This window comes from Lepidochelys kempii, unplaced genomic scaffold (assembly GCF_965140285.1).
Source record: "Lepidochelys kempii isolate rLepKem1 unplaced genomic scaffold, rLepKem1.hap1 scaffold_240, whole genome shotgun sequence".
Taxonomy (NCBI): domain Eukaryota; kingdom Metazoa; phylum Chordata; order Testudines; family Cheloniidae; genus Lepidochelys; species Lepidochelys kempii.
This window is the reverse complement of record NW_027621921.1, coordinates 38144-60208: the sequence shown is the minus strand read 5'-3', so window position 1 is coordinate 60208 and position 22065 is coordinate 38144. Positions and strand designations below refer to the sequence as shown.

General features: G+C 50.8%; 1 non-coding gene across 1 annotated transcript; it reads left to right on the top strand.

Moving 5' to 3' along the window:
- The first annotated feature begins 21545 nt into the window (after positions 1-21545).
- On the top strand, positions 21546-21619 carry TRNAN-GUU (transfer RNA asparagine (anticodon GUU)). Its single transcript has one exon. It is a non-coding gene; the product is annotated as a tRNA-Asn (tRNA).
- Positions 21620-22065: the final 446 nt, after the last annotated feature.

The following is a 22065-nucleotide window of genomic DNA, read 5'->3' as shown; positions in this document are numbered from 1 at the left end:
TCCCCATCACTCAGTTATGAATCTTTTCTGCACCCTCTCCAATTGTTTTAACATAATATTCAAAATGTGGACACAAGAACTGGATTCAACATTCCAACATCAGTCTCACCAATGCTGTTTCAATTCCCTTTCCATCCTCACTACTCTATCCATCCAAGAATGGCTTTAACCTTTTTTAACACAGTTTCACATTGACAGATCACATTGAGCAGCTCGTCCACTATGGCCCTAAAATCCTTTTCAGGGTCACTGCTTTCCAGCGGATTGTCCTCAATTCTGTAGGGTGCCGTCTGACTCCTTTGTTACTGGAGGTATGGGGTTGCATTTGGCTTTATTAAAACCTAATTCTTTAGTAAGTATTTTAGAAGAACTAGCCCATTAGAAAGAGAATCATGAATTACTCAAAGACAATGAATGGAGAAAAGCGGCAAGAGCAATCAAATACATGTTTGGTTATGGCCTATTTCCTTGGTCTTAAAAGGGGGTAACAAGGACCTGAGCCTCCTCCCTCACAATAGCCCCAAGCTCCCCCAATCAGCATTGAGACTCTGAGAAGCAGAAAGCTGAGAGTTCTCACCAGATGTCCCGGGTCACCACCGGAGGGAGTCACTCTTAGAGCACCATTCCAGCCACATGTCTTTGGGAGGGCCTCCCGCAATGAGAGTTGGAGTGCAACACCGCCCCCCGCTCCGCCCGCCCTCCGTCCCCAACTCCACACGCACAGACAGGTCCTGGTGGTGAAAGGAAAGCAGGGGAAAAGGACAAAGATGCAAGAGAAGAGAGAAAGGAGGGAGAGACAGGAAAAGGGAAAACAAAAAGGAGAAACCCCAATGTCCCCAGTAATTCTAAGGGACAAAGTCCTAGGTCGGAAATAAAATGCTGCCCCCACAATCTAATGTTTTCCATTCCTAGAATTCAGCCGGCAGCTCATAGATCAGACTGAAGAGGTTCCAAATCTCTCTGAGGCTCTTACCTTCTATACAGGGACGCCTGTTTTCGAGCAAAACCACTAAAAGAAAAGGAGAAAACTCCGAAGAGGGTCCTCCTTGCGCTCACGAATGTGAAAGTGAATGCTCTCTCAGTCCTCCAGGAGAGACCTCGAGAAGGAGACGTGCTGAAGCAAAGCCACAGGGATCTCCGAGGTTGCCCCTGTCCTGCACCCCTGTCCTGCCTGGCTGATGTCAAGATCTCTCTGTGAGGTCATCGCCTCCCCACCACCTTTGTCCAATAGGCTGAGGTCCTGCCAAAGGCCCTTGTGATGTCACTGCCACACCCACCCCTCCCCTGCAGTGCTGATGTCCTGCCGCTGTCCAGCTACATTGGATGTTTGACCTGCTTCCCCTGGATTACCCCACGCAATGAGCGTTCATTGTGGGCTCAAGCCGAACACAGTAAAACATCAGAGGCTTCTCCCCATGCTATGCTCAGTTTTTCATAAATTAGCAGACTTTATGGACAGAAAAGACAATTAGAGCATGTCATCTGACCCCCTGCATATCACATGCTTTCTGTAGAGCATAGGAGCTAGTTTTTGACTACACACGTTCCAGAAAGGCATCTAGTCTTCATTAGAAGACATCAAGAGATGGGGAATTCCCACCACTTCCCTTTCTAGTTTGTTCCTTTGGTGATTCATCCTCACGGTTGAATATGTGTGCCCTCTTTCTCATCTGAATTGGTCTCTTTTGAGTTTCCAGCCACTGGGTCTTGTTATGCTTTTCTCTGCTAGATTAATGAGCCCTTTAATACCTGATATTTTCTCTCCATGAAGTCACTTCAGCACTTCAATGACGTCACCTCCCGATCTTTTTAATCATCTAAACAGGCTGAGCTCTTTCAATAGCTCACTCGCAGGCATTTTTCTCCAACCCTCAAAACGTTTCATTGCTTTTTGCTGCCCCAACTCCAATATTTCCAAATCTTTTTTCAAAGGTGGACGCCAAAACTGGATGCAGGACTCCATGATCAGTCTTCCTCATGGTGTGTCACCTCCCTATGCGCCTCACTGCTCTTTTCATACATCTAATGATGGCTTTAGCCCTGTTCACCACAGCATCCCCCTGGGTGCTCATGTTGAATGGCTTGCCCAGCATGGCCCCGAAATCCTCTTCACAGTCAGTGCTTTCCTGGATACACTTCCCCATTCTGTAGGTGTGGCCTGCATGCTTTGTTGCTAGCTATAGGACCCTTCCTTTGGTTCTTTTCCAACTTGTTTTCTTTGAATGGGTCCAGCTTCTCAAGGGATCCGATTGCTCTGTGTCACTGCCCTGTCCTCATCATTAATTACCATGCTGCTACTATTTTATCACCCACCAATGTTAGCAGCAGTGATTTTTTATTTGGGTTGCAGTTCACTGATATTGATTTTCAAGAATTAGTCCTTTGAGAACCTCTTCATATCTCTAGTGCCCAGAACCTGCTCCACACAGCACAGCGAGACAAGGCCGCCCAGCCCAGCTGTGCCATAGGGGCTAAGCACAGAACAACCTTAGGAGCTTGTGTCATCCATAGCTTCTGAACAACGTGTGGGGGTCATCAGCTTACAAATACACTCTAGACTGGTAGCTTAGACAGGCCCCAAATGTATCTAAGTGTCCCGCCTTGAAAAACAGGAGAGAAAAAAACATAACCTTGATTAGCTTTATTTCATTGTCATGGAAACTGAGGCAGAGAGAAGCAAAGAGATTCGCTCATGGTCAAAAAGCCAAAAATAGAAAATTTCCATCCCACCATCAACCTCAGCCTGGACCAGTCCACACAAGAGATCCACTTCCTGGACACTACGCTGCTAATAAGCGATGGTCACTTAAACACTTAAACACCAAATTTGTTCGTCTCTAAGGTGCCACCAGCCCTCCTTTTCTTTTTGCAGATACAGACTAACACGGCTTCTACTCTGAAGCCTGTCATTAATTTCATTTAGTGACCCTTAGTTCTTGTGTTATGAGATGGAATAAATAACACTTCCTTATTTACTTTCTCCACACGTGTCATGATTTTATACACCTCTATCTTATCCCCCATTAGTTGTCTCTTTTCCAAGCTGAAAAGTCCCAGTCTTATTAATCTCTCCTCACAAGGAAGCTGTTCCAGACCCCTAATCATTTTTGTTGCCCTTTTCTGAACCTTTTCCAATTCCAATATCTCTTTTTTGAGTTGGGGCGACCACATCTGCATGCAGTACTCAAGATGTGGGCGTACCATGGATTTCTATAGAGGCTGTGGTCTCAACACCCCAGTAACCTAACCAGTGTCAAGTTGGTTTCAGATTTCCCGGCACAGGAGAGGTTTTGAGGGGCAATTTGAAAGAGGGCAATGCGAAGGCTTTGCAAATGTTGATGAGGAGCTCCTCCTAGGGGTGATAGCAAATGAGAGAGGCCAGGTAGGGTGTGGATTGTGAAGAGAAGGCTATACATCGATCTATGGCACTTATGTCCCCTACACCCCATTACTGTAGTATGGGAGCATCTCACAGTCTTTGGATGGATTTATCTTCCCAATGTCCCTGTGTATCTAACCTGAATTCTCCCCTTAGGAAAAACTCCACCTGATCCGGCTGGAGAACAGCCAGATGTTCCGCCTCCAAACTGCACCAGAGAACATCTGTACCCTCTCATGTTCACCCCACCCATGTCCTCGCCCTCGCGTCCTGCTTCAACAGCGGGTGGCAGGGCCTGCTGCCCCCTGAGAGTGTGAGGAACCCTGGGGGGCCAGTACCGCTGTCCAGCCCCACGGCCAGCCGAGGATACTAGTGGGTGGCTCCTCCCTGGAGCCAAAGCAGGGGTGTGTACCTGGCACAGCTCCCCAGCTCCCCCGGTGCCTCTCCCTTTTGTGGAGACAGAGACCCAGGCACATGGCACTTTTGTTGCAGCCCCTCTTCTGGCTCCTCCAGAACCTCTCTGCATTTCTCCCTGCACCTCCTGAGCTGCACACATGGCCCGGCCGCCCCACAAAGCCTCACCCACCTCCTGGCGCTGGCCCGACAGCCATCTGTCACTCCAGGAGCAGAAAGCTGGATGGGGTTTGTCCTGCGACTGTGGGGCCTATTTCCGGTCCCTTGTCCGCTCCTGTCTCCGGGCAGAGTTCCTCTGGGCCCACTGACTCCTGGACGCCTTGGAGGAGTGGTGGGGGCTGTCGGGGGTTCTCTGCTCGGCGTCCCCCTCCGGATCCCTGATTTTCCGTCTGAGACCAGGCTCCCGTTCCTGTTTTCTCCTTTGTTGTCCCCCACCATCAACTGGAGCCTGGACTTAGTGGTTCCTCTGCCTTTGTCAAGGGACAGGGCCTTTAGTTTTGGGCAGGCCCAGCCTGGCCTGTCCTAATACTTCCCATAGCACAGGAACCCACAGGGAGTGACTCACCCTGGCATCGGCTCCCTTTACCCTGCTCAGGAGAGCGAGGGGCAGCTCTTCTGTGCTGCCTTTTCTCGGCCCCCCTAAAAGGGGACGGACCCCATAGGGAAGGAGTTGAATTCCCCAGAGGTTTCATACTTTGATTCCCCCGGGGTGGCCATAGTTTTGTACCACCAGGCAGAAGCAAACTCCCCCCCATCGTTTGCTCCTCTCCCCCCTCCCTCATGGACTTGGAGTTGCCCCCTCCCCAAAATCTGAAATGGTGCCCCTGGATCCTCCCCACCACACCGAGCCTCTCCCTCGCGGCCTTGAACATGCCCCTCCCCATTAGCCTCTCCCTCCTCCTCCCTCCATTCGGCCTTTCTGTTCATCATGCAGACCACCAGTTTCCCACCTTTTCAGGCTGGCAATCCCCCCTGCACAATAAAAAATGCCCCAACGCCCTGAGGTTTCCTGTCCAAGTCAGAGTAAACCTTGTGTCAGTGCTAACGACGCCAGGAGCCTGCAACCCGGCTACAGCGACGACATCGGATCTCGCCAACGCCCCAGGGTTTGGCCACCCCAGTTTCACACAGGAAATTGTCTTTTTTTCGCCTAAGATTGTAATAAAATTTGCAACACCTCACGCCCACACCCCCTCCCTCCCCTCTAGACTCCACCCACGCGTGGGGGGTGGGGCCAGGTGTCCTGTCAAAAAACTGCTCCCTGACAGAATTTGCTGCTTAGATAGTCCTGAGCATGCTCGGTAGCATCTGCTGAAGCCGCAGTCCTCAGCCTCCCCTTACTTGGAATCAGATTCTGCTGCCTGCTCTTTACAAGGGCTACAAGGGGGCAAAGGGCAGCGGGGCTCGATCCGGTTTTATAGTGGGGGGTGCTGAAAGCCAGCTCATGCAACTGTGTGTTCAAAAGCAACGTGGAAAGGTGCAATTCCCATGCCCACCGCATGGGTGGAGCACAGCTCCGGGATTGGAAATAATGCCAGCTTCCTTCTCACAGCCCCAGCAAACTTTTCACAGAGAAAGCTGGGGGCAGGGATTTCCCTACACCCCCACCCCCAAATTTTCCCAACACCCCCCCCCCACACACACACACAGTTTTGTGAACTAGTTACCTGCAGCATTGCCACTTTCGTGATTGTTTGGAAATTTGAATTGAAATTGAAACATTAATACCCACTTTAAAAGCATGTAGAGTGTATGATAAAATACGTGTATCTGAAAAAAATACAATAGATTTGAAAAGTATGAACATGACTAGCTTCCTTATACAGCTGTTGTTTTTGGTGGCGATGTCAGCGCATTCATTTCAGTGAGGTTGGCCAACCTAGTAATTTCAAATGATGATTTGTAAGCAAAGTCTAAATGAGCTCCCCCTGAGAGCTAGTGATGAGCTGGGGACTGGGGGGAAAGGCTTCAGGACCAGATTGTATTTACATTCACACCTAATCTACCTTGGTATCCAGCAAACAGAGCTCTGTTGCCCAAGTGATAGATTTTGGCTGGGGCTGGGTTACAAATCCCTTGAATGGGTGGGGGGGGCGGGGGGGGGAAGAAAGGTTATTGTTCTTATTGCATGAGTAAAGGGCAGCAGAACTGTACTTAGCCTGCGCTGATTGAGGGCATCAAGAGAGAGGGTGGGGACCTGTCCCTCTCCACTGTTTAAAGACAGAGCTGATTAGGCTCCATAGAGAGTCTTTTGTTCTGTTCAGTGACCACTGCAGCTGAAATCTCTGATAATCAGGTCTAAGTGCTCAGACCTGCTGTGGGACACTGTTTCTGTGGAAGACACTTTGGCCCAGCCTGCACTAGCAGGGAGGTTCCCCCACTGAGAGCTGGGTGGGAACCGCGAGAGACCAACTCACAGAGGTCACAGTGGCAGGTGGCAGCAGATGGTGACAGCGCAGGGCTGTTGGGGCAGAGCAATCGGGTGAACGGTGGCCTGACAAACAACAGCAGCCAGAGCACTGGACTATGTTTTAGTGACCTTTCTCCAGAAGCTAGATTTGTGACTGAGAAACTTACATCAATATATCTTCCCTAGTAGGCCAAGATTTTTAAAATGCGTTATTTGCCAACGTCATTATCTCACATCATCGCTATCTCAAGAGGTCATTATCTTGGGGAGTTTCTGTACTAAACTTTTTTTTTATTATAATTATATTTTATGTAAGAATGGTGATATTGGGTCAGATCAATGGTCCATCTATCCCAGTGTCCTGTCTCCCGACAATGACTATTCCAGGTGCTTCAGAGGGAATTAACAGAGTAGGGAATCTTTGATTGATCCGTCCCCTGTCGTCCACTCCCAGCTTCTGGCGAACAAAGGCTAGAGACACTCAGATCATGATGTTGCATCCCTGCCCATATTGGCTAATAGCCATTGATGGACCTAGCCTCCATGAACTGATCGAATTCTTTTTTGAACCCTGTTATAATTTTGGCCTTCACAAGATCCCTGGCAAAAAAGTGACTGTGCGTTGTGTGATGAAATACTTCCTTTTGTTTGTTTTAAACGTACTGCCCATTCATGTCATTGGGTGACCCCTGGGTCTTGCGTTAAATGAAGGGGTAATAACACTTCTTTATTCATTTTCTCCACATCAATCAAGATTTTATAAGACTCTATCCTATCCACGCTTTTCCAAGCTGAAAAGGCCCAGTCTTCTCTCCTCATATGGAATCTGTTCCATATCCCTAATCATTTTTGTTCCCCTTCTCTGTACCTTCTCCAATTCCAATATATCTCTTTTTAGATGGGGTGACCAGAACTACATGCAGTATTTAAGATGTGGGCATGTCATGGATTTATATAGTAGAAGTGGAGGAGCTTGGTTTGCCAGACTGATCAGCTAAGCCAATGCTGACAACCGACATGAAAAGGCTGCCACTGGACTGCGTCGACATGCAGAAAGCCTTCTAAGCCAGTCCCTGTCAAAGCCAATTTTAGAAGAACTTAAGGAGGCTGTTAAGAATGCTGGAGACACAACTCAGTTTATCAGAGTAACAGCCGTGTTAGTCTGTATTCGCAAAAAGAAAAGGAGTACTTGTGGCACCTTAGAAACTAACCGATTTATTTGAGCATGAGCTTTCGTGAGCTACAGCTCACTTCATCAGATGCATACTGTGGAAACTGCAGCAGACTTTATATACACACAGAGAATATGAAACAATACCTCCTCCCACCCCACTGTCCTGCTGGTAATAGCTTATCTAAAGTGATCATCAGGTTGGGCCATTTCCAGCACAAATCCAGGTTTTCTCACCCTCCACCCCCCGACACAAATTCACTCTCCTGCTGGTGATAGCCCATCCAAAGTGACAACTCTTTACACAATGTGCATGATAATCAAGTTGGGCCATTTCCTGCACAAATCCAGGTTCTCTCACCCCCTCACCCCCCTCCCAAAAACCACACACACACACACACACACACACACACACACGAGAACCTGGATTTGTGCAGGAAATGGCCCAACTTGATTATCATGCACATTGTGTAAAGAGTTGTCACTTTGGATGGGCTATCACCAGCAGGAGAGTGAATTTGTGTGGGGGGGTGGAGGGTGAGAAAATCTGGATTTGTGCTGGAAATGGCCCAACCTGATGATCACTTTAGATAAGCTATTACCAGCAGGACAGTGGGGTGGGAGGAGGTATTGTTTCATATTCTCTGTGTGTATATAAAGTCTGCTGCAGTTTCCACGGTATGCATCCGATGAAGTGAGCTGTAGCTCACGAAAGCTCATGCTCAAATAAATTGATTAGTCTCTAAGGTGCCACAAGTACTCTTTCTTTTTGCGAACTCAGTTTATGTGAACCAACATGGCTGTGGCATCATACTTTCTATTTAAGCACGAGATACCACACACTACAAACTAGAGGCCTATGTTAAGTGCACTGTCACTTGTTAATCCTGGAGTTGGACACTGGTTCTGAACAAGACTGGCAAATGCTCACTATCTTTCTTCAAGAAGCTCAGCTGACTCTCTAGAAGCATGCGGTGCAACAGGGAAAGACTCAGGAGCTGAAAAAATGAAGAACTCTCTCACTATATTCAAAATATGTGCATACATGGCTGGCGAATGCACCAATGCAAATAGGCATCAATTATTAAGTCATTGCGTATGTTATCTTGATGTCTCTGGTAGGCCAGTAGGTGCATTCTAGATGTTCAGGTTATAGGAGACACATCAGCTGCATCTGTGACATTTTAGAAGAGTTAAATGCTTGTCAATTGAACCCCAAAGAGATGGCTGCTTGTGCATTTGATGGAGCTACAAACTTCTCTGGAAGACAAAGTGGAGTACAAGCTCTGCTCAGAGAAAAGTGTCACCCTAATCTCTCCTACACACACTGTAGAGGCCATCTACGCCAACTAGCGCTAGTACAAGCTGCAGAATCTCCAAGACATTAAAAACCCACAAATTTCACGGCTTTTTTATGACTCTTTTTTCAGCAAGAGTCCAAAAGGATTGAACATTTTGGAAACAAATAGAAGATACACTGGGACTGAAGTTCAAATGAGTCCAACCTGGGAAAACCTGCTGACTTTCTCATGAGTGATTCTTGGCAGTTGTCTTAAAATTACTGCAACCGTTATGACTGGCTTTGGAAAGTATCCACCAAGAGAGGACAGATCTAAGTAGTGAGGCTGGGGGACTACTTTTGTTACTGAGGATATGTCTACACAACGAAATTAGGTCGCTTTTACAGAAGTCGATTTTTCAGAACCAACTTTATTTCGTCGATTGTGTGTCCCCCCACTAAGCGCATTACATCGGGGAGTGCGTCCACAGTACAGTGGGGAGCATCAGTTCTCGGAGCGGTGCACTGTGGGTAGCTATCCCCCAGTCCCCGGAGTCTCCATTGCCCATTGGAATTCTGGGTTAAGCTCCCAATGCCTGATGGGACCAAACATTGTTGCGGGTGGTTTTGGGTACATGTCGTCAGTGTCCCCTCCCTTCCTCCCTGCCTCCGTGAAAGCAACGGCAGACGATGGTTCGTGCCGTTTTTTCCGGGATTACCCGTGCAGACGCCACAGTACTGCAAGCGTGGAGCCTGTTCAGCTCACCGCTGCAGTTGTGAGCATTGTAAACACCTCACGCATTATCCTGCAGTACATGCAGAACCTGCAAAAGCAGGCGAGGAGGCGACGGCAGCGTCGTGATGAGAGTGATGAGGACATGGACACGCACTTCTCTCAAAGCACGGACCCTGGCAATTTGGACATCGTGGTGGCAATGGGGTAGGTTCATGCTGTGGAACGCCGATTCTGGGCCTGGGAAACAAGCACAGACTGGTGGGACCGCATAGTGTTGCAGGAATGGGATGATTCCCAGTGGCTGCAAAACTTTCTCATGCGTAAGGGCACTTTCATGGAACTTTGTGACTTGCTCTCCCCTGCTCTGAAGCGCAAGAATACCAAGATGGGAGGAGCCCTCACAGTTGAGAAACGAGAGGCGATAGCCCTTTGGAATCTTGCAACGCCTGACTGCTACCAGTCAGTTGGGAATTAATTTGGAGTGGGCAAATCAACTTTGGGGGCTGCTGGATCCAAGTAGCCAACACAATCACTGAGCTGCTGCTACCAAGGGTAGTGACTCTGGGAAATGTGCAGGTCATAGTGGATGGCTTTGCTGCAATGGGGTTCCCCAACTGTGGTGGGGTGGGAGGACTGCATGAGCTCGGAAAACATGTCATCACGAGTGCGGATTTTTTGCCTTCTAATCTGGGATAGCCTCTGGGATGGAGATGATAGGGGGAGCGTAGAAACATTTGCACCTGGAGGGAGGAAAAAAAGGGAGAGCAGAATTAAAAAAGATACATTTTAGAGAACAAAGGGGAGACTCTTTCAGAGTGAATCAAGCGATTCAAACCACACAGCACATGTTCTTTCGATACAAGGTCACATTTTGCCTGTTATATTGAGTGCCTGCTGGTTTGGTGTGAGACATCACATGTGGCTGGGCACCAGAATTTGGCTTGCAGGTAGCCCCAGTAATCCCAAGGGGCCCGCGGAGTTTGGCTTCTTCCGCCTTCATAACATGTGGGAATGCTTTCGAACTGCGGTGCCCTCCTTTCCCATACCAAGCAATGCCTGGTGGATTGGCCACTGAAAAGGAGAGGCTGCAGTTTTCAGGTGGATGTGCAACACAACACACCCCCCCTCAACCCAATTCTCTGGGATGATCACTTCACCCCTCGCCCCACCGCGTGGCTATCATCAGCCACACCCAAACGGCTCAGCAAGAACGGGCACCTCTGAATGTCCCCTTGAACAAATTCCCCTATTTCAACCAGGTGACCATGAATGATATCGCTCTCCTGAGGCTAACACAGAGAGATAAATGACAAATGTTGCTTGAATGCGCCCAAAACCCAGGAGCATTCGCTGCCATGCTCTGTGCTGCAGTGATTCCAGACGACTTGCTACTGGCTTGGCGTGGTAAAGTGTCCTATCGTGGAGGACGGAATAAGGCTGCCCCACCCAGAAACCTTCTGCAAAGGCTTTCAGAGTAGCTCCAGCAAAGCTTCACTGAGATCTCCCTGGAGGATTCCCGCTCCGTCCCCAGACACATGAACAGACTTTTCCAGTAGCTGTACTGGCCGCGAATACATCCCAAGTCTTCAGGGCAAATGAATCATTAAACACACTTGCTTTTAAACCCTTATTGTATTTACAAAGGTTCGCTCACCAGAAGTGCCTTCTCTGGCTTCATGGGTCAGGAGCCCGCCTTGGGAGGTTGTGGAGGGTGTTGGTTGGGCCAGGAATCCCCACGTCTGAATCTCCTCCTCCTCCTGTCCCCCAATCTCCTCCACCTCCTTCTCCTCCTCCTCCCCTCCCCCCATCTCCTCCACCTCCTTCACGTTGCTGCTGTCGGGGTCCTCCTGGAGCTGGGGCTTCGCTGGGGCACTGGCCCCGTGACCGGCTGCTGCCCCACATTGACCCCCAGCAGCACCTCCCCTTAGCACTGCAGCAGGTGCAATCCAAAGGCAGAGCACGGCCAGGGGAGAAGGCAGAGCGCACAGAGACTTGTGCTGCTCGCACGGGCAGGAGCAGGGAGGCGAAAACCTCCCCCCAGTGACACTGGGCCTGGCTTTGCTGCCATGAGGAAGCCCCGCGGGCTGCGTTGCCTGGGCAGGGGGAGAAGCCGATAGCTCCATCTGCCGCCGGAGTGCCAAAGCAGCCCAAGCCTAGGCCAACAGAGCCCGGTTCGCACAGGATTGGGGGCCCTTGAAGCGGGCTAAAAGCGAGTCTCGCCAAGAGCCCGGCTTCGGCTGAAGCCCGCTGGGCTGCTCTTGCAGCTGGCTCTGTCGGGTCAACGATCCCAAGGCGATCGGCGGGGTCCGTAACGTCGCCTCCAGCTCCCTAGGAGCCGCTCCCAGGATCAAATCAGCCCCACTCGCTAAGAGCAATTTAAAATCAGCTTTTCCATTAATACTTCAGTCTCTTTCTAGGGGAAAGTGCGCACTCCCTGGCTGACAGAACCATTCAAACATCCTCATGTCCTACTAAAGCATTTACAACAAGCTGGGCCCGGCTCCCTAGCAGCGCCGAGCACCGCCCGCAGTCGCGGCCCTAGCCTCGTGGGCCGCTCCACCACTGTGACGACGGGCTCAGTGCCAGCCTGGCCGCGGCCCCTTCTGCTAGGGAGGGACTAACTCCACCAGGAGCCAGGCCAGGCTAGAAGGTAGCCTAGGGATGCAGGCCAGGCAGCTCTGCATCCCTGGGGGAGCGACAGGGTCCCATAATATCAGTAGAGGTCAGGAGCCCAAATACCTTGTTGATCTGGGCCTGGGAGAGAGGGGACCAGGAGGAGCCTAGAGAGTGGAGTGTGTGAGGCTGATGAGAGATGGGACAGGTGTGACACTTGTACCGGGACCCGGAGCTCAAAACATCTGTAACTGGGGTGGAATGGAAGGGGTGGGGTTCCAGCAAACATGATGGACCCCAGATTTCTATAGACAGGCATGTAGAGTGCATGTGTGTCAGCAGAAGGCAAGGAGGTGGGAGGGATAGGTCAGTGGTTTGAACATTGGCCTGCTAAACCCAGAGTTGTGAGTTCAATCCTTGAGGGGGCCATTTACAGACCTGGGGCAAAAATTGGGGATTGGTCCTGCTTTGAGCAGGGGGTTGGATTAGATGAGGTCCCTTCCAACCTTGATATTCTACGTGACCTGATTTCATATTCTTGCAACTGCATCCATGTTTTCTTTAACTGTGGCCTCATAGCAGGTAGGAATTTCCTCCCTCCTGGGAGCGAGTGTAAGTTGGATCTTGCTGGGTAAAGCCAGGTTTTGGCCCCACCCTCCCACACTCCTGCTGCCTAAAGAGAGAACCAGTCTTGCTACTCCCAGAGCATGAACAAATTCTGAAAAGTGCTCCCAAGGCAAGTTCCTTCCTGACCCTTGTTAGGTTGGATCGTGCCCTGAAGCATGAGGGTTTATAGCCCTTCCCAATTTTTTTAGTGATTACAAAACAACCTTTAGTATCTAACTCTGGATACTCACCTCATCCAAATAAAATTATTCTGGGAATCTTGCCAAGTTCTTGGCCTCAACAACATCCTGGGGCAATGAGTTCCGCAGGCTAATTATGCATTATGTAGCAGAGCATTTCCTTTTATAGCATCATCTGCTTTTCATCTAATCCTTTATTCTACATTGATTTTTAAAACCCTGATCCACGGTTTGTTCCTTTCCTGCACAGCTGTGTTCATGGCACACGCTTATGGACCCAGCTACCTTCCTCCTCCAGTCTCACCCACCTCAAAGGGAATGATTCCTACCATCAATCCCGTATGGGGCTAACAGTGCCACTCTCGCACAAGGGGCAGGGACTGGCTTTGTGTTCTGGGTTTGTACAGCACCTAGAACAACCCTGGTCCATGCATGGGGCTCCTAAGAGCTGATGTAATACAAAATCATCATAATAATAAATAAGGGGGCAGAAAGTCTGATCGGATTCTCTCCTAAGCAGCTGGGAAATATCAGGCTTATTAATGTGCAAAAGAGACTGTGATGGCTTCATTAAACAAATTAAAAAAAAATAAACTTTCAGAATGAACCTGTGGGTATTCAAAGGGAGGTGAATGGCTTGGAAAAGTGCTGTGATTTTCACTCAGTGGCAGGCAGTGGGCATGTGGTGCGGTGCCAGAAGAACTGCATGCCCCAGACTGTTAGACACTAACTCCAGACACTGCTAGAACGTGATTCACCGTTTATTTAAAGGGCGGGGGGGGCTTGTTTCTCAGGGGAGGAGACGGGTTAAACAAGAGAGAGACTCAAAATCAGTGTGTGAGATTTAACCCTTTCCGGGCCTTGAAGGAGACGCAGTTGGGTCACTTATAAATGACTGTGAGTGTTATGGCAGCACCTAGAGCTCAGCTCTTGAGGTCGGGGCTGCCTTGTACTGAGCGCTGCCCAGAGACACAGTGAGAGACAGTCCCATCCCCCGCTCGAGATCAGGGGCCCCTTATGCCAGGCTGGGGAGCGGGTCCCCTTGCTTCCAAACCCCTCCGCAAATGAGTTAGCAGCGTGTGGAGCTGATTGATCCTTTTTGTTTCTTTTAGAGTAGCAGCCCTGTTAGTCTGTATTCGCCAAAAGAAAAGGAGGACTTGTGGCACCTTAGAGACTAACCGATTTATTTGAGCATAAGCTTTCGTGAGCTACACTCCGATGAAGTGAGCTGCAGCTCACGAAAGCTCATGCTCAGATAAATTGGTTAGTCTCTAAGGTGCCACAAGTCCTCCTTTTCGTTTGGCCACAGTCAAATACTCCAGCGAGAGCCCTGGGGGCAGGAGGCAGCCTGCCTTTCAGATTGCGTCTTGGAGCCTAGCTGGTGTTTTTCAGAACTTGGTTTCAGTGTTTCGCCTTTGCTTTCTGAGTTAAAATAACTCAATGAAGTACATTTTAAAAAAAAATTCGGTAGATCCATATCAAGGTAAAGCTACTGGAGACAATGACGTCTTGCTCTTTTTTGTTACTGTTCTGATAAATTGGTATTTTAAAATAACTGACCACTATCTGGCACATTTGAGTGGTCAGTTAACCAATTTTTGTACCAGTCAAATGCCCAATTCTAGGTGCAACTCTTACCCTCCATGTGACTGTCTCATTCTCAGTGCTGGCGTCTAAGCTTTCATCAGCTGATCTGTGCCCCCCTGCTGGCCCTGCTTGCCCAGACGGCTGGATGGGATACCGAGGGAAATGCTACTATTTCTCCGAGAGGGAAGGGAGCTGGACCGACAGCCAGAGCCGCTGCTCTGCACCGGGTGCCTCCCTGGCTGGGATCGACAGTGAGCAGGAAATGGTGAGAGACTCGAATTGCCAGACACTGGCCTTGGCTCAGCGGCGGCTGCTACAGTAGGACCTGGGCTCTGCCCCTGTGGGGTGAGGAGCAGCTGTGCCCCCTCCCGTGCTGGGAGGCCGGAGTGAATGAACTTCCAGCTGCTGAACGCCAGCCCTGGCTGGGCCCAGGGCCCTACTGTCTGGGTGTGATCACGAGGATTGGCCATTCTCAGCTTCCCCCTCCCCAAATAGGGAGACAGCCCCTCTCTAGGGCACGGCTGGCTCAGGCATCTACTGGCTGTGGGAGTGGGACTGAGAACCCAGCCAGTGCTCCTGTTTGGGGGAAGGGAAAGGAGCAGCCAGGTGAGGATGTGGGGGGTGGGGTGGGGGTGGGAACTTGTCACATTGACCCCTCCCACTTCAGCTTGACTCGCTCCCTCCTCCTACCCTGCTGTGGTGAGTGGGGGCTGCTCTGTGAGAAGAGACGTCTCTGCAGAGAGCTCAGACCCAGCAGCTGCCCCCAGCCCAGGGGGACTTAGGGTGTGGGTGACTGGGAGCACTGGGGCGGGGCTGCTGTGTGCAGTGGGAGGGTTAAGACTGCCCGGGTGGTCTTGTGCTTTGCAAGAGGGAGGGGAAAATCCCCCCCCCCCCGAAAATAAACTGAGCGCCCTTCAATATGCGACTGGGATTCTCTGCAGCACAGAGCCCTGGAGGGGCGGTGGGGGGAGCACGGGAGCTGGGGCTGATACCTGCTGTCCCTCGGCTTTCTTTAAGGCGTTCCTGCTGCACCATAAGGGTGTCTATGACCACTGGATCGGCCTCCGGAGGGAGCCGGGTCAGCCCTGGACATGGGCCAACGGCACCAAATTCAAGGACCTGTGAGTCTCTCTCGCCCCTCTGGACTAATTCCCTGGGCTTGGGGATTCTGGTGTCTGAGCGGTTTGAGCTCAGGTCGATCCACCATTCAGTGCTAGTGAAACCACCAGACACGGCCCTGGTCTGTTCGCGTCCTGCGTGTATCGGAGACCGATGGGAGCCGGCGTGTCCCTGAACTCTCGGCTCCTCCCCGCAGCACGGTGCTGGGCCGGAGACAGAGCCCGCCATAGCCAGAGGTGCCCTCGCAGCGCGCTGGGATTTCAGCTGGGACACTCGCTGTTCTCCCCCAGCCCTCTTCAGCAAGGTCCCTGGGGTGTCTGACCCCCCCTGGGGAAAGGAGGCAGCAGGGAGCTCAGGTTAACAGTGGCTGCTAGAGAGGGCAGCATGCCGAGCAGAGCACGGCAGGTGCAGGTCCCGCTGGGGATTTCAGCCGGCAGGTTTGAGTGACTTGGCTGGTGAGGCCTCTGAATCCGCAGCAAGGCACCGATGTTAAAGGAGCCTGCGGTTCACAGGTGCTGGACGCCTGGGGCTCCCACTGGAACGGGGTACAGTAGTGATGGCTGCCCAGCCAACACCCCGCGATGGGTTTCAGAGGGCTCCAAGTGTGATCACAAAACCTTGAGCCCAGAGCAGGGTTTGAACCCCAGAATTCAGCACTAGAAGCATGAGCCTCTGCCGTAGGAGCGAAAGAATCCACTTCTTTAACTGAACCCCGCCACACCCGATTGATAAAGCTCTTACGCAGGCCAGCCATTAGAGGGGGGTGGAGACCCCCCACTTCCCTGGTCTGGGTTACTTCAGTACTTTGAAAACTCAGGCTGTTATGGCGCTGGGTCAGGGCTGGGTCAGTGTATGTGATGGGAAAAGAGACTGCATTGGAAGGGGGCTCGAAATGGGACTACTAGAAATGACACTGATCCAACTCACGCCTACTTGAACGAGCCAAGTCCCAATTCGTCAGCCTGGCCAGGATCTCAAAATCAGGCAGTGGGGTCCTCAAGCAATAAGTGTGTCTCGTTTAAACTGTGGATTCTTTGTATGTGCCTTCTGCTCTTGAACCTTTAAACTCAGGGTCACATTGTCAAGCTTTTCTCTGCAGCTGAGAGGGAGTGATCTCATGAGAAGGAGTCTCAGCCACACGCTGGGGAAATGAGAGACGGGAAGGCCTTGTTCATTTAGACTCCAGAACAGCATTTCTCAAATGCAGTCACCAGCTGATTGTTTTGCAGCCACAAGAGCCTCCAAAGTGCCCCAACAATCGCTGAGATGTTAAGTATTAAAGGTGCCTTCTAAATGCCATAAATCCTAATGCGCGCTCCCTTTTAAATAGTACCATGCCGGCAGAGCTGAGCTACATAGGTGTGGTTTTCTTTGAAGTCACAAAGTGTATTCTTTGGCTACGAACATAAGAAGGGCCAGACTGGGTCAGAGCAAAGGTCCATCCAGCCCAGTATCCTGTCTGCCGACAGCGGCCAACACCAGGTGCCCCAGAGGGAGTGAACCTAACAGGCAATGATCAAGTGATATCTCTCCTGCCATCCATCTCCATCCTCTGACAAACAGAGGCTAGGGACACCATTCCTTACCCATCCTGGCTAATAGCCATTCATGGACTTAACTTCCATGAGTTTATCCAGTTCTCTTTTAAACCCTGTTATAGTCCTAGCCTTCACAACCCCCTCAGGCAAGGAGTTCCACAGGTTGGCTGTGCACTGTGTAAAGAAGAACTTCCTTTTATTTGTTTTAAACCTGGTGCCCATTAATTTCATTTGGTGGCCCCTAGTTCTTGTGTTATGGGAACAAGTAAATAGCTTTTCCTTAGTCACTTTCTCCGCACCACTCATGATTTTATAGACCTCTAATCACTGTGTTTACATCTCATGTTACTGTAGCTCTGTAAGTAGCTATGGGCCATCTCACTGCGTGCTGTTTGGGTAGGTTGCAATTGTTCATGGGGGGGAGGTGAAAGAGTTAAAAATGTGACTGGGTATCAGAAAGTATTTCAAATAATCTAGTGCCAGAAAATGACCTTGAATGTGACAGCAGGTGGCTCCTCTGGGACCTTCTGCTAAGAAAAGCAAAACAGAGAAAGAAAAAGGAACACTTCAGCACCAGGGGGAAAGGCAGTTTCCTATGTTTCTGAAGCTATCCGATTCCATTTCTGAGCAAGTTGCAGTGTGCGAGAGAAATTCATCAAATTGAAACGTATGTCGTGCAACGTCCCTACAGCACTCGTGCAAGGGAAGTTGAACCAAATTACCATGGTGAGTTTCAGAGGCGCAAGCTGTTAAATGATGCAAAAACCAAGCTGAAAAGACAACAGCAACGGCTCAGATTTTGTTGTTACTATTATCATCATTATTATTATTATTACTGGGCTAGGTTGATTGGGTTTTTTTGTCTGTGAAAGAAATTTTGGACATATTGGCAGATACATTCTCTCATTATTATTTGGACTTCTCTTATGTAAAGGATTTTTAAATTTAGTTCAGAATTGTTGTACAGCCATCCACCTTTGACCAAAAAAGCAAAAGAACAACAAAAAAGACAAGACTGCGCAAAGCACTGGTTTGTTCTGTGTTTAGGTCCAGTAAAGATTGGACACAACTGTACCTTATATTTATTATTGAGTCTGCAAAAAATCCCTATGTAAATATGCACATGTAATTTATTTATTTGTTTTTCCTACAGTTAGTTAAGTATTGTCAGAGCCGCATGCTGAGGCTGCCAAAAATTTGTGAGAACCCCGGCTCGAGAAAGTGTGAGGATTTGGTTTTCTATGTAACCATTACTTTCCAGTATTTATTTATTCACTCTCGCTTGCATCTCTGTTCTTTGATGATAAACTCATTCCTGTTTTCTGTATCTCTAAGTGCTGGGTTCTCAATAGAGTGGTTGGCCTGAATTGAATCTTACAAGCTGCTGTGGACTGCGCCTGAGGGATTAGAGTCACAGTTCTGCGTGTGCTCAGCGGAACGGGCTGAGCACTCCCGAGGGACGCTCAGAGGCTTTGGGGGTGTCGATCGCTAACCTGTACACAGAGAGCGAGGCCTGCAGGGGGCTGGAAGGTCAGGCCTGCGCTGCCAGGGGTGGTGGTTTGAGAGAGCTGACCCATGGCAGGCCTGGACAAGGCTCCCCCAAAGGTGCCTCGTTTGCCTGCTATGAATCGCTCAAACGGGCACACGTCCCTGGCTCATTCCACCCCTGCACCCCCCAGGTACAACCCGCACAAGGCATTCTGCCAGGGGCGAGGAGAACACGTGAGCTTCTGCCCTTCCGTCCCATTCCTGCTGCTTGCCCGGAGCTAGGCTGCCTGCGATGGGTTTTCAGTGTTTGCTACTTTCAGGGGGTTTAGCGTGTGAGTGGCTGCGGGAGGGGAAAAGAGAGTCGGAAAGTTGTATCCCGAGGGTTTAGGGAAGCATCAACCTCCACCGTCCCATGAAAGCCGTGGCAAATCAAGTATGTGAGGCGGTGCAGGGCGGTAGTTCACACTCCACCGCGTATGTCAGCCTGCAATGCAAGGAGGGGGGTGCACCAGACGTCTCTCTTTTCCTTGCTCCCTTGGACCCAACCCCAGTGATGATAGGGGGGATTTCTGGTTGGCTGTACCAGGCCTGCTACCCAGCAGTGACTTGAGCCCACTCCCGGTGAAAATTCTCACCCTTCGTCTCACAAATAGGGTGCAGGCCGTATCAGGCCATACTGGGGTTGGCATTAGCTCCGCTCACCCCAGAGCCCTGGGCAGCAGACGGTTCAGATTCTCAGTTGGTTTTAAGAGCCATGGCAGGAGAGGGGAGGTAGGAGCCCCTTAAAACTATATTGGGCACAGACAGGCTCTTGAGAAGTTTGATTTGTCCCATGGCCCCATCCCCACTCTGCCCCTTCCCCCAAGGCCTCCCCGTCGCGCCCCCTCTTCCTGCGCCCAGGGAGTCAGCGCCCACAGCAGGTGTGTAAGACTAAGTGACGCGTGTGTGTGTGACAGAGAGAGAGAGAGAGAGAGAGAGAGAGAGAGAGAGAGGGGTTAGATAATTTTTGTATTGATAAACGCAAGAGTTCAAAATGAGTCGGGTCTCAAAACCGTGAGACCCACTTAAAAATCATGAAACTTAAAATACTAAATGCAGAGTTTTTTATCTGCTGGTTTGTGAGCCTTTGGCGGTCATGGTGTGGAACCAGGAAGAGTAGTGTCGTCCCCAGGGGGAGCCAGCAGGGCCGGGGCAGAGAAGGGTGTACAGTTCTATGGTGGGGGGGGGCACGGCAGGGGGGGCCCAGGCCCAGGCCCAGGTGAGTTCAGTTTCAACAGCTGGAGGTGGTGGTGCAGGGTACGGGGAGACTGAGAAACATGTGCTGGGCTGGGCTACCTACACTCAGAGCCCTGGGTATAAACAGAGAGACTCAGCCTAAGCAATTGCTTGGGGCCCCCAGCAGTTCAAGGGTGGGGGGGGGCTAGTCCCTTTTTTTATTATAAGAACTTGTCTGTTTTAGTATTGGGGGATTTCAGAGTAACAGCCGTGTTAGTCTGTATGCACAAAAAGAAAAGGAGTACTTGTGGCACCTTAGAGACTAACCAATTTATTTGAGCATGAGCTTTCGTGAGCTACAGCTCACTTCATCGGACGCATACTGTGGAAACTGCAGCAGACATTATATACACACAGAGACCATGAAGCAATACCTCCTCCCACCCCACTCTCCTGCTGGTAATAGCTTATCTAAAGTGATCATCAAGTTGGGCCATTTCCAGCACAAATCCAGGTTTTCTCACCCTCCACCCCCCCCACACACACAAACTCACTCTCCTGCTGGTAATAGCCCATCCAAAGTGACAACTCTCTTCACAATGTGCATGATAATCAAGGTGGGCCATTTCCTGCACAAATCCAGGTTCTCTCACCCCCTCACCCACCTCCAAAAACCACACACACAAACTCACTATCCTGCTGGTAATAGCTCATCCAAAGTGACCACTCTCCCTACAATGTGCATGATAATCAAGGTGGGCCATTTCCAGCACAAATCCAGGTTTTCTCACCCCCCCCCACCCCCATACACACACAAACTCACTCTCCTGCTGGTAATAGCTCATCCAAAGTGACCACTCTCCATACAATGTGCATGGTAATGAAGGTGGGCCATGTCCAGCACAAATCCAGGCTTTCTCACCCCCCCTCCCTTTTTTTTTTTTTCCGGACACACACACACACACACAAACTCACTCTCCTGCTGGCAATAGCTCATCCAAACTGACCACTCTCCAAGTTTAAATCCAAGGTTAACCAGAACGTCTGGGGGGGGGTGGGGGTAGGAAAAAACAAGGGGAAATAGGCTACCTTGCATAATGACTTAGCCACTCCCAGTCTCTATTTAAGCCTAAATTAATAGTATCCAATTTGCAAATGAATTCCAATTCAGCAGTTTCTCCCTGGAGTCTGGATTTGAAGTTTTTTTGTTTTAAGATAGCGACCTTCATGTCTGTGATTGCGTGACCAGAGAGATTGAAGTATTCTCCGACGGGTTTATGAATGTTATAATTCTTGATATCTGATTTGTGTCCATGTATTGGGGGAGGGGCCAAAAGGCAACTTGGGGGGAGGGAGAGGACGGGATGGGGCGGGTCAGAGCCTCTCTGCAAGCTGGAGAGAGAGAGAGAGACACACACACACCCCCCCCCTGCACCTGTCTTCCCACTTCCACATTGTAAGGTGGGGGGGAGGAGCGAGGGGGCGGGGCCTCAGGGGAAAGGGTGGTGCAGGGGGCAGTGCCCCGGTTCGGGGGCCTGTGGTCCCGTCCCCCCCCCAGCACACTCACTTTAAGGTACTTCCACTGCCCCGGAAAGCTGAGTGTGGGGGGACTGGGCTGTCGCCCCTCCGCAGCCAGCTGCTGCACACAGGGCCTGCCGGGGTGGGGCTGCGGCTCGCCGGGAAGCCGAGCCTGGGCAGGGATCGGGCTGCTGCTGCCTCCCCTCCCCAGCCAGGCTCTGCCCAGCAGCTGGCTATGGCCACTTGCTCCCTGCCTGGGGCCTGGCTGCCCAGTCTCTGTGGCACAATCGGTTAGCGCATTCGGCTGTTAACCAAAAGGTTGGTGGTTCGAGCCCACCCAGGGACGCAGATCTGCTTTGGGGGGGTAGGGGTAGCTCAGTGATTTGAGCATTGGCCTGCTAAACCACCCAAGGTTGTGAGTTCAATCCTGGAGGGGGCCATTTGGGATTTGGGGCAAAAAGTGGGGATTGGTCTTGCTTTGAGCAGGGGGTTGGGCAAGATGACCGGCTGAGGTCCCTTCCAACCCTGATAGTCTATGAACAGGGGGAGGGGCGGAGCAGCAGGAGGAAACAGCCCTGCCCCTCCCACCCACATGTCTGGAAGACGCGCCTAATATGGTATCATACGTCACTGGCCGACAGTCTATAGCGGGGAAGGTCAAACTACGGCCCACGGGCCAGGGGACCCTCCTGTCCGGCCCCTGAGCTGCTGGCCCGGGAGACTCCCCCACTTCCCCGCAGCCTCAGGCCAGGCGCTCTCCCCGGCAGCTGGCTACGCTGCACTGAGCCGCAT